The 9,070-nt window shown below is 47.6% G+C and overlaps 1 long non-coding RNA gene across 1 annotated transcript; it reads right to left on the reverse strand.

Moving 5' to 3' along the window:
* Positions 1-522: 522 nt before the first annotated feature.
* On the reverse strand, positions 523-8,660 carry LOC116637780. The gene is made up of 4 exons (XR_004300542.1): positions 8,622-8,660; positions 7,979-8,113; positions 1,306-1,400; positions 523-602 (listed from the first exon to the last, which is right to left on the reverse strand). It is a non-coding gene; the product is annotated as an uncharacterized LOC116637780 (long non-coding RNA).
* Positions 8,661-9,070: the final 410 nt, after the last annotated feature.

Raw genomic sequence — 9,070 nt, forward strand, 5'->3', positions numbered from 1 at the left:
TTTAGTCTTCACTGTGGCCTCCCGACTCAGACTCCAGCCTGCAGCATACACAGGTGAATTGTACCGTGTTCACCCTTATCTTGGCAATATGGCCGTGTGGTCGTTTTGTATATTGGCCTTTTTGGCCCTAGGACACAGGAAATGGGTTTAATTGAAGCTATGAAGTGAATTTGTCAGGAACACAGCACACCTCGCTGCATATGCTCACTCTAACAGACACCGTCAATCGAATTAGAGAGTTTGAATTATTCAAGTCTTAACCACTTAGAGCTGCAGGTCACCCAGCCTCCATGCACACGTGCCAGGGTGGCATTGGATTGGGACGCAGCTGGCTCACAACTGGCTGTGACTGTGGACCCCCCAATTTGTTTGATTATAACTCATCTCAATCATGAAGTCCCAGTGCTCTTTTCCAGGCTTGATCTTGCCAACAGGAGCTCTGAGTTGGCTCAGGTCCTGGATTCTGGTCCTACCTCCACAGTTGACTCTTCGGGTCTTTGGTCAGTTCTTTTTCTTCTCGGTGCCTCCATATTCCCACCTGTAGTGTGTAGCTCCAAATATTTGCTTAGGATCATTTTAGCAGCTATGAAGTGTCCTGGGAGCTTTGAATGAAAGACGCTCTATTAAAGCTTAGGAACCAAGGGACGACTCTGGCCCCATCCACACTGCTGAGCTCTGCAGGAGACAGACTGGACCCATTCATCCTTCATACAGTTCCTAATTTTATTCTAAAGCCTCACTGTTGGCCAAGGCTTGTCAGAGAACTGAGCAGTCTTAGCACTTTCAAAGTATCTTCTATTTCATAGGATGGCTTTTTTTCTTTTTTCTTTCTATTTTTTTACCATTGCATATTAGCAAAGGTAAAACTATCATGCAGGAAAAAGAACAGCCATGAAAGCAAGAGGCCCTTCTCAAGGGAGATCTGCTTATTAGACCATTAAAAAGGTCAAGGGGGCCATTTTGCCTCGAGTTGGGATTTATACTATTGGTATAGTGGGCACTTCTGGGGCCCACCCTCCATGAAGAGCAGGGTGCCATTTCTCCATGTATTTTTACATGCAGGAGAGCAGAGCTGAGAATGAATGCCATGGTATGTCCAAGGCTGGCTAGGCTTAAGTGTGAGTATTTTTGCTCCTCTCACGTGGCCCCATTGTTGCAGCCCATAACTTGCACCTGTCTTGAGGTTGTAATGATGCCATCTTAAAGTTCACATCTCAGCCTCCCTGAACGCTGGGACTCTCTCTCTACCTTCCCAAACCCCTGCCTCCAGTAGCACTTAAGAAAGAACAGTGGGTCTGTACTTACTCTTCTTGGATCCGTGTGGCCCCCTTCTTCTTTGAACTCCTTACTAGCCCTTGGAGTCAGGTGTCCTACTTGGATATTATCGCCAAGCTGTGGACCTGTAAGAGACTCAGCAGTGAGTCACTTCCTCGGGGCCTGTCTCCACTCCCTGTATGATGAGCGAGAACCCAGATGCTCAGTCACCACGGCCTCTAGCATTGCTCTGTTTCCGGGTGAGCAGAGTATGGCTTCCCTTCGCTCTTGGGGGGAAATGCAAACATCTTACGCAAACTTACTGAAGCCTTACATGATCTGGTCTGTGTCTTCCCGTTTGATCTCATTTCCTCTCACCCACTTGTTTGCTCACCAAGCCCAGCCACACTACGGTCCTTTTGTTTCTCAGACTCACCCACGTTCATTCCTACTTTAGGGCTTTTTACTTTTGCTGACCCCTTGACCTAGTATGCTCGGCAGACCAAAATTGGTTTGTTCACTTCTTATTACTCAGATATTTGCTTAAATGTCATTTCTCAGAGGTGAATTCCTGGTGTATCTTGTCTAGAATAGCCCTTCCCACTCAGATCACTTACAGTTTGTACATCTTCATTGTCTTCAGACTTTTAAAACCATTGACAATTATTGATGCTAAATGTGTCTCTGTCCCTCCAACACTAGAATAGAGATTCAATGAGCAGGGACCCAGTCCGATACGCTCTGTGCTATACTGCCAATACTATGTGATGTACCTGGAACTCCGTAGTCTTCCTATATAAATGTTTGTTGAATGACTCCGTGAATGAACACACTAGAAATATTTGTTGTGGACTCTAAGAGGTTGCCAGTGAGCTTTATCTCTCACACCTCAAAGTCTAACATCATCATTGAGAGTCCCATCCCAACCCCTTGCTCGACCAGTGGAAGGCCACGGTGCTGGACCTGGGCTGGTCGGCAGTGACCCAGTCACGGGGGCTGTATGGGGCTTGCCTATGGCTAGTAGGCCATGAAACAAAGTGTGAGCCAAGAAGTAACCTCCAGAGAGTCCCACTGGGCCGCTACTCGGAGGATAGGAGGAAAGAGAAGATCTTGGGATGAAGCAAAGGATTTAAGTGGGGAAACCAGGTGAGAATGAGAGCCTGCAGCAATTTCCAGAGCCAAGGGAACAGAGCTGAAGGAACCTGGCCATGGGCCCTTTGTCAGAAGGCCTTGTTTTTGTGAAGGAGTTGTTAGAGTCACTTGGTTCAGATCCACAATGACCTCCACACTTCTTGGAGGCACGAATGGCTGTGGCTACACCTTGATCTACTGCCGAGGACCCAGTGCTAGCCCCCCGCAGTGGGTTCTAGGTGGGGGGTGGGCAAGTGCTTTGCTGATGACCTTTCTTGCTGCTGCGCAGAGGGTGGATTTAGAAGAGGAGATGTTCTCATAAGAAGACCACCAAAGAGATGATTTGGCTGTCCAGAAACAAGGAGACAAGAGTTGGCTATGGCAGAAGGAAGAGAAAGAGATTCAGGCAAGAGGAATTACTGATTCAGATTTGAGAACATTAAGTTAGATCAGATTAGACTGATGGAATGGGGAAGAAGGAAGACCCCGTGAGGACTGGGGGGATCTGAGCTTGTTCAGCTAGGCAGAGGCTGTTGTACGTCTTGACTACGCACAGCAGGGGAGGGACAGGTCGGAGGAGGGTAATGTGATTTATCTCTGGACAGGCTAAATTTGACAAACTCATAGGCCCGAGAGAGATTTTTTTCCATAAATGGATGGAAATATAAGCCTGGAGCACACGGGGATGGAAGAAATTGCATTATTTTGAATAAAATGAGGATCCTAAGAGTAACCAAGAATTTTAGTGGAAGGAGAGGGAACCAGGAGGACATTTTTCACTTGAATGAAACTAATGCTGATTGAGGTAAAGCTTGAAGCTGGAAGACAGTTTCTTATTCAAATGGAAGGTTTGAGATTTAATTTTCAGGACTGATCAAGTAGTTTCAGAAATCAGCTCTTTGCCTTACAAAGAGAGAGAGCTCAGGAGTATCCCTCAAGGGGCAGAGGCCCAGAGACCAAAACCCAAAGGGCCAGATCAGGAAAATACAGTTCTTTCCCATAAAAAAGGGAAAAGTCTCCCGTTCAGTGCAGCTGTCCTCACCATAACCACCTGTGAAGAACATTTCGTGCATGTTATTCTGGGGAAAAAAATCATATTTTTAAGAAATCACGTTATTAATACTAAACATGAAAGCAAAAACAAATTAAGGTCTCTTTTTGCCTCCATGTAAAGAAAAACAAAGTGTCAGAAATAAAAACAGTAAGATAACACACAAAGATGGAAAAGCAGATCAAACCTCAGTGAGCACACACGAAACTAACACGAATAATTGCTAACTATGCGAAGTAGAATACAGAACAAAAGGAGTCCTACAAGAATCCCTCCACCCCCCGCGCCCCCATTTTTTTTTTTTTTAAATGTGAGGAAAGAAAATAATATTTCACAGGCCGGTGTTCCAGCAATGAGAGACTATTCATGCTGTAGCCTGGGGCCCTTCTTGCTGAGTTCCTGGCATAAGCTCTGGGCCAGGGCTGAAAATATCAAGGAATGGGAACAGTCAGGAGATAGGGGTGAGGCTAGCAGCAGCGTGTGGGGCAAGGCAGGTGGGAAGCAGGGCAGGTCTTAGTGAAGAACAGGAGGGGAAGCTCCTGGGGTCAGAGAGCAGAGCTGATGGCCTTGAGGGGCTGGAGCCCCTGCTGTGGCCTCACAGGCTACCCCCACCTTCCCCTAGAAATGGGTGTTTTCCTCTAGAAATGTAGAGTGACAGAGAGTGGATGCTCATATTTCTTGAAGGTCTTCGAAGGCCTCCAGACAGTGTGGACCAGGAAGTAGGAGGGGGTTTGGTAGTCAAATCAACTTGAGGGATATGGGCTATAAAACCTGTTTTGAATTCACAATGATCATTTGCATATTCAAGGCTCTGAGAAGTCCTGCTTTTAAAGAAGCCAGTTTAATTAACCCCACAGAACATGCCCAAAAGCTAGAGACCCACAAAACATGCTTTATTTTTGCTGCTTTCAGGTTATTATTCTAAATAACAAGGATAATATTAATGGTCACAAATTTGATTTGGCTGATCTGATGGGCTGGGCCCATCTCCTCTCACTGTCCTCTGTTTCACCTTGCCTGTTATATTGAAGGGAACAATTTTCTCCGAGGAAGATCTCTGAGTAGTTACATGGAAAACTGCAGTACTCATTATCAATGTTTCTGTAGAACATCCTGTATGTTGCAAGCACTTTCACGGAAATCCTATTACTTATCATCTCTCGCTATAATATTGTGGTATTACGTAGGAAGCTGAGCTGGTTCCATTCTAGAAGCGCAGCAAAAACAAGTTTGGTGCCCGGGCAGTTTAAAACAGCAAACTAAAGCTTTAGGATGATTAGATCCCTACTTGCCACAGCAGCTTTGCTGGTCAAGAGTCCACCCCCTGGCTGCTTTGGAGGCGTTTCTCCCACTGATTTCTTCTCACGTTTGACATCTAATTTCTCGACTACCCCTAGGATGCTGGCTAAACAGGTAGTTTTATATTTATATTGGAAGACCCAAAATTCATATTATTTTTCAGTTCCTTGCCAAGTTATCTGATTATTATACCATTGCCAACAGAATCAAGACCAAATGCCTCAACTTGCCTTCACATCAGACAGCAACCCCGCTTCCCGACATCATGGCCGATCACTTTCCAGCATTGTGTTCCAGTTCCCCCCAACCACCTGCCTTTTCCCTAATCAGCCATGTTTCCTCCAAATCCTGCCCCTCAACACACCCAGGCTGTGTTCTGTTCCTGGCTGTCCTTTCCTTCCTCCGCCTGCAAGATCTGCCCTAACACCCGGGCGCAGAGCTAGTCGCTTCTTTCTCCGGGTCCCACAAGACTCTGTACCTAGTGTTAGATAGTGCCAAGCAGTTTAAAATTGTCCATGTATCTTTCTGGTGCTTCCTGAAGGCAGGGAGGGCATTAATTTCATGTATCATGGGAACCCCTGGGCTCTCACAGTGCTTGATAGCACGTAGATGATGCTTAAGAAACACTCGTGAATGGATGATTCATTTAGACCCTGTGTTTGACTGCACAATGTCTGGATTTAAAAGCTTGCCAGCAACCAACTGAGCATGATGAGAAGGAGGAACCAAAGCCGGCACTGACCACACTAGTGGGCGGGGGTTAGGACAGGCTTGGGCCCAGGGGTGCCTAGGAAAAACCTCAGGGGGGTGCGGAGAGGTATATATGAGATTTTTAAAAAATGCTTTTCAAAAGGAGAAAATGGATTAAGAGAAGATGAGAAACATGGCCCAGAGGAAGAATGCTTTCCAAGTGGGCCACACTGGATGGAAGACGGATGAAGAGACAAGACAAAGGACAGTACCCAGGCCCACCTGCCCCGGTGGGGGATGGGGTTCCTCCCACATCCCCAGGGTCTCTCCTTGGCTCAGGGACCACATGGCAGGGTGGGGTGGGCTGGGTGGCAAGCTGAACACATGGCACACCTTCAGCCTTCACAGGACAGATGGGGCTCATAGCTTCTCCCAGAGAGGAAAGAAAGCTAACAGATTTTTTGTTACCAGCTTTTCACCCATTTTTATGATGTTTCCTCTTCATATTAACCTTTGATTCTTTGATTAAGATCTCTAGGAATAGCTTGGTTCATTCTGAACTCAGTCCACCCTTGCTAACTGTCCTAAGAATTCCTGAACTCCAAGGGACCTCCACCAAGTGTCCAGACATTCTGCTCAGTCATGCAAACAGCCCCTGGTAATTCCAGGCCAGTGGCGAAGGCAAGGAGCAAACAGGGCAAGCAGTGGAGATGGTGCTTTCTTTCTGAGATGATCCAAACCGGGGAGTCGGAGCCAGTCGTTACATGATGTTTGTTTACAAAAACTGCTTTCCCTTTTTTAAGCCTAAAAATCCAGCTGTGCGCAAAAGGAGACCACAGGTGATTGCAATTAAAAAGGACTTCAGAGTTAGTTTACTTAGCTCTTCCTGTCTCTTCTCACAAGGTGGAAATCAACCTCGGGGGAAGTGGAATTCAAACATCTATAACCGATTTCATAGACGTCTGCAGCTACTCTCGTCTGGAGAACTTAGGCTCGGTTTAAGGTACTTTTAGATCACCATCATTTTCTCATTTCTTCCTTGAGAAGCAGGACAACAAATGCAAGGATGGGAACAGAAGTAAGAGGAACAGGCTGAAGTCAATGGACACAAAAGAAGAGTGGGTGGGAGATCCTGCCTGAGCTTATTTAGATAATGCCACTTATTTAGAAACCAATCCTCGTACAGAGGAACCACCACCAAATATTGAAGAATTACGGGAAAACATTGAGTTGCCCACTCCTTAAAATGGACTCATCAACAGATCCAGTGATAAGGATACATATCTTAATTGCGAACTCAATAAACATCATTAAACACCTACTCGGTACTAAGTCCATGGGGATTACATTAAAAGTAAGGATATAAAGAGGAACAATGAGAAGACTGACATTTATTGAGGGCTACAGCTTTCCAGGCGCTGTGCCAAGTATTAGCTTATTTAACCTCAAGAGTAAGTACGAATGTTTGCCTATTTTATTTTACTTCATTTATTTATTTTTAATGTAGGCTCCACGCCCAGCGTGGGGCTTGAACTCACGACCCTGAGATCAGAGTCACATGCTCTACTGACTGAGCCAGCCAGGCGCCCCCTGCCCATTTTCTAGGTAAGGAAACCAGGACTTAGGACAATGAAGCAACTTGCCCGAGGTCACCCTGGGAGGTGGCAGTGCTGAGTGTCTGGCTCAGGTCAGCCTGAATTCCTGACCATTTGTTCTAGTGACTCCTGTGAGACTCGATCACTGGACCTTGGAGTCGAATGGTTGAGGCACACCTGAACAGAGTCCGTACGATTAGGACTTCCAATGGGAAAGGGGATGGTTCAGGAAGGTCACAGGAAGGTGACACCAGGGCAGGAGCTTAAAGGATGAGGAAGGGAGATGGGTGAGGGAAAGTTGGCTTTCGGCACGGTGCCAGGATAAACAGGAGCATCCTACCTGATGCCGCAGAGGAAGCAAATGGCGCTAGAGTTAGGTCAACCATACCCCAAGGGCTCTGATTTCAGCCTAAAACCGGTTCAAGAAAGAAAACAATCTTGACACGATCAGGATGAGGAGCGAGATCTGTAGACCACTGGGGAAAATGGCCCGTGGCCATCAGAGCGCACTCCTTGTGTAGGTTGGTCCATTGCTGCCTTCCCAGGTAGCCAGCTGGACGCTGCTCTGGGGGAGACTAGACGGGGGCGTGTGAGGGTGGGTGCAGCTAGACAGAGCTGCCCAGAACCAGGGAAGTCACTGAAGACAGCGTCAATGAGTGCATCTTCCCGAGAGCAGCCTCCTGTTCCCTGGCCCATGGCTGTATCCAGCCTCACCAGTTGAACAAAACGATATGCCGCAGCCAGGGCATCCGGAAGAAAGACAAAATAAAGGCTGTGTCCACAGGGGCTCTTCATGCCCAAGGCTCTGCTCATCACTCTGTGCTTGCTTAGGTAAGTCATCGAGTTCCCAGGACAAAGACCAAAAATCATGGTCCCCGGTCACCCGTGCGGCCCCAGGCCCCGCTCATTGTCCCTCACTTCTCCTTACAGAGGCATTCCTTTTCTCTCCCCCACCTACCAGATTTCCTCCTTCTCCCCATTGTCTGCTGTTAATGGTCTCGCATGCTCCCTCTTTCTTTCTTCTTCCAGTTTCTTCCATCAGCCTCTGGTGGACTGGCTTCCTGGTGGGCAGCTCCAGACCCAGGCTTTTGCTCTGGAAGGGCAACATCCCTTAGTGGTTCCAGACCACCTAAATCTGAATTTCCTCCGGGAGCCTGGCTAATGCAGAGCCCGGGGCCCCGCCCCAGACCCACTGAAGCCGAGTTGCTGAACCGGAAGCTGCCTTTCAAACAACTCTTCCAGGGCATGTTTTATGCATTACAGTTTGAGAGTCACTGCCCTGGGGACAAAAAGCCTGGAAACTTTCTGGTCTCTGAGGGCCTCCTCCCTCTTTCCCCTGCAACCTTCTCTGGTACCTGCAGATGCAGAGTAGAGAGGCCCAGAGACAGCACAGGGTTTATCCTTTCTCTTGCTTTGTGTTTACTTCTCTGTCTCCTCTGCTAGTCTCTGAGTCTCTGAGGATGGGAGTCATGCTCGACTCAGCTCTCAGACCCTGGGCCTCGGGTGGTGCATGGTCACCGTGGACACTTCACCCATGTTTGTGGAATGAATAAATTCTTGATGTAGGGAGCATTCCCCTCCCCCCCCATCTCTTCCCCTACCTTCTCCTCCTCTCCTTTCTCTTGGGGGCCCTCTTGGCCTTGGGCACGAAACACAAATGTTTTAAGAGGTGGTTAATGTTTAAAGGGAGACAGACAGAGGCATGGCAATAGTGGGTTGCTCAACGGACAAACAAATCCACCTTCTTCTGTTCTTTCCTAAGCCAACAGGAAGCAGCCAAAAGTCGGTCACTCACCCAGCAGTGGCTCAGACAGGCCGTCCTGCACAGCAATTGCGCAATGTTGCTGCAGCCGCCTGAGGCTATAAATAGTCTATCAAGAAGCCCCATCTGGGATCCGACAAGCCCAGTGGGTTGCCCCTTCAAACAAGTGGAGAAATTCCTTTTTTTTTTTTAAGCGTCACTTTATAGAATCTAAGCCTGGGGCCAAGTATTCCATCTTCACCTTCGAGTTCCACCTGCTGCCTCAGGTTATGACTACACGTTAGGGTC

Source organism: Phoca vitulina, unplaced genomic scaffold (genome assembly GCF_004348235.1).
Source record: "Phoca vitulina isolate PV1807 unplaced genomic scaffold, GSC_HSeal_1.0 scaffold15, whole genome shotgun sequence".
Lineage (NCBI taxonomy): Eukaryota > Metazoa > Chordata > Mammalia > Carnivora > Phocidae > Phoca > Phoca vitulina.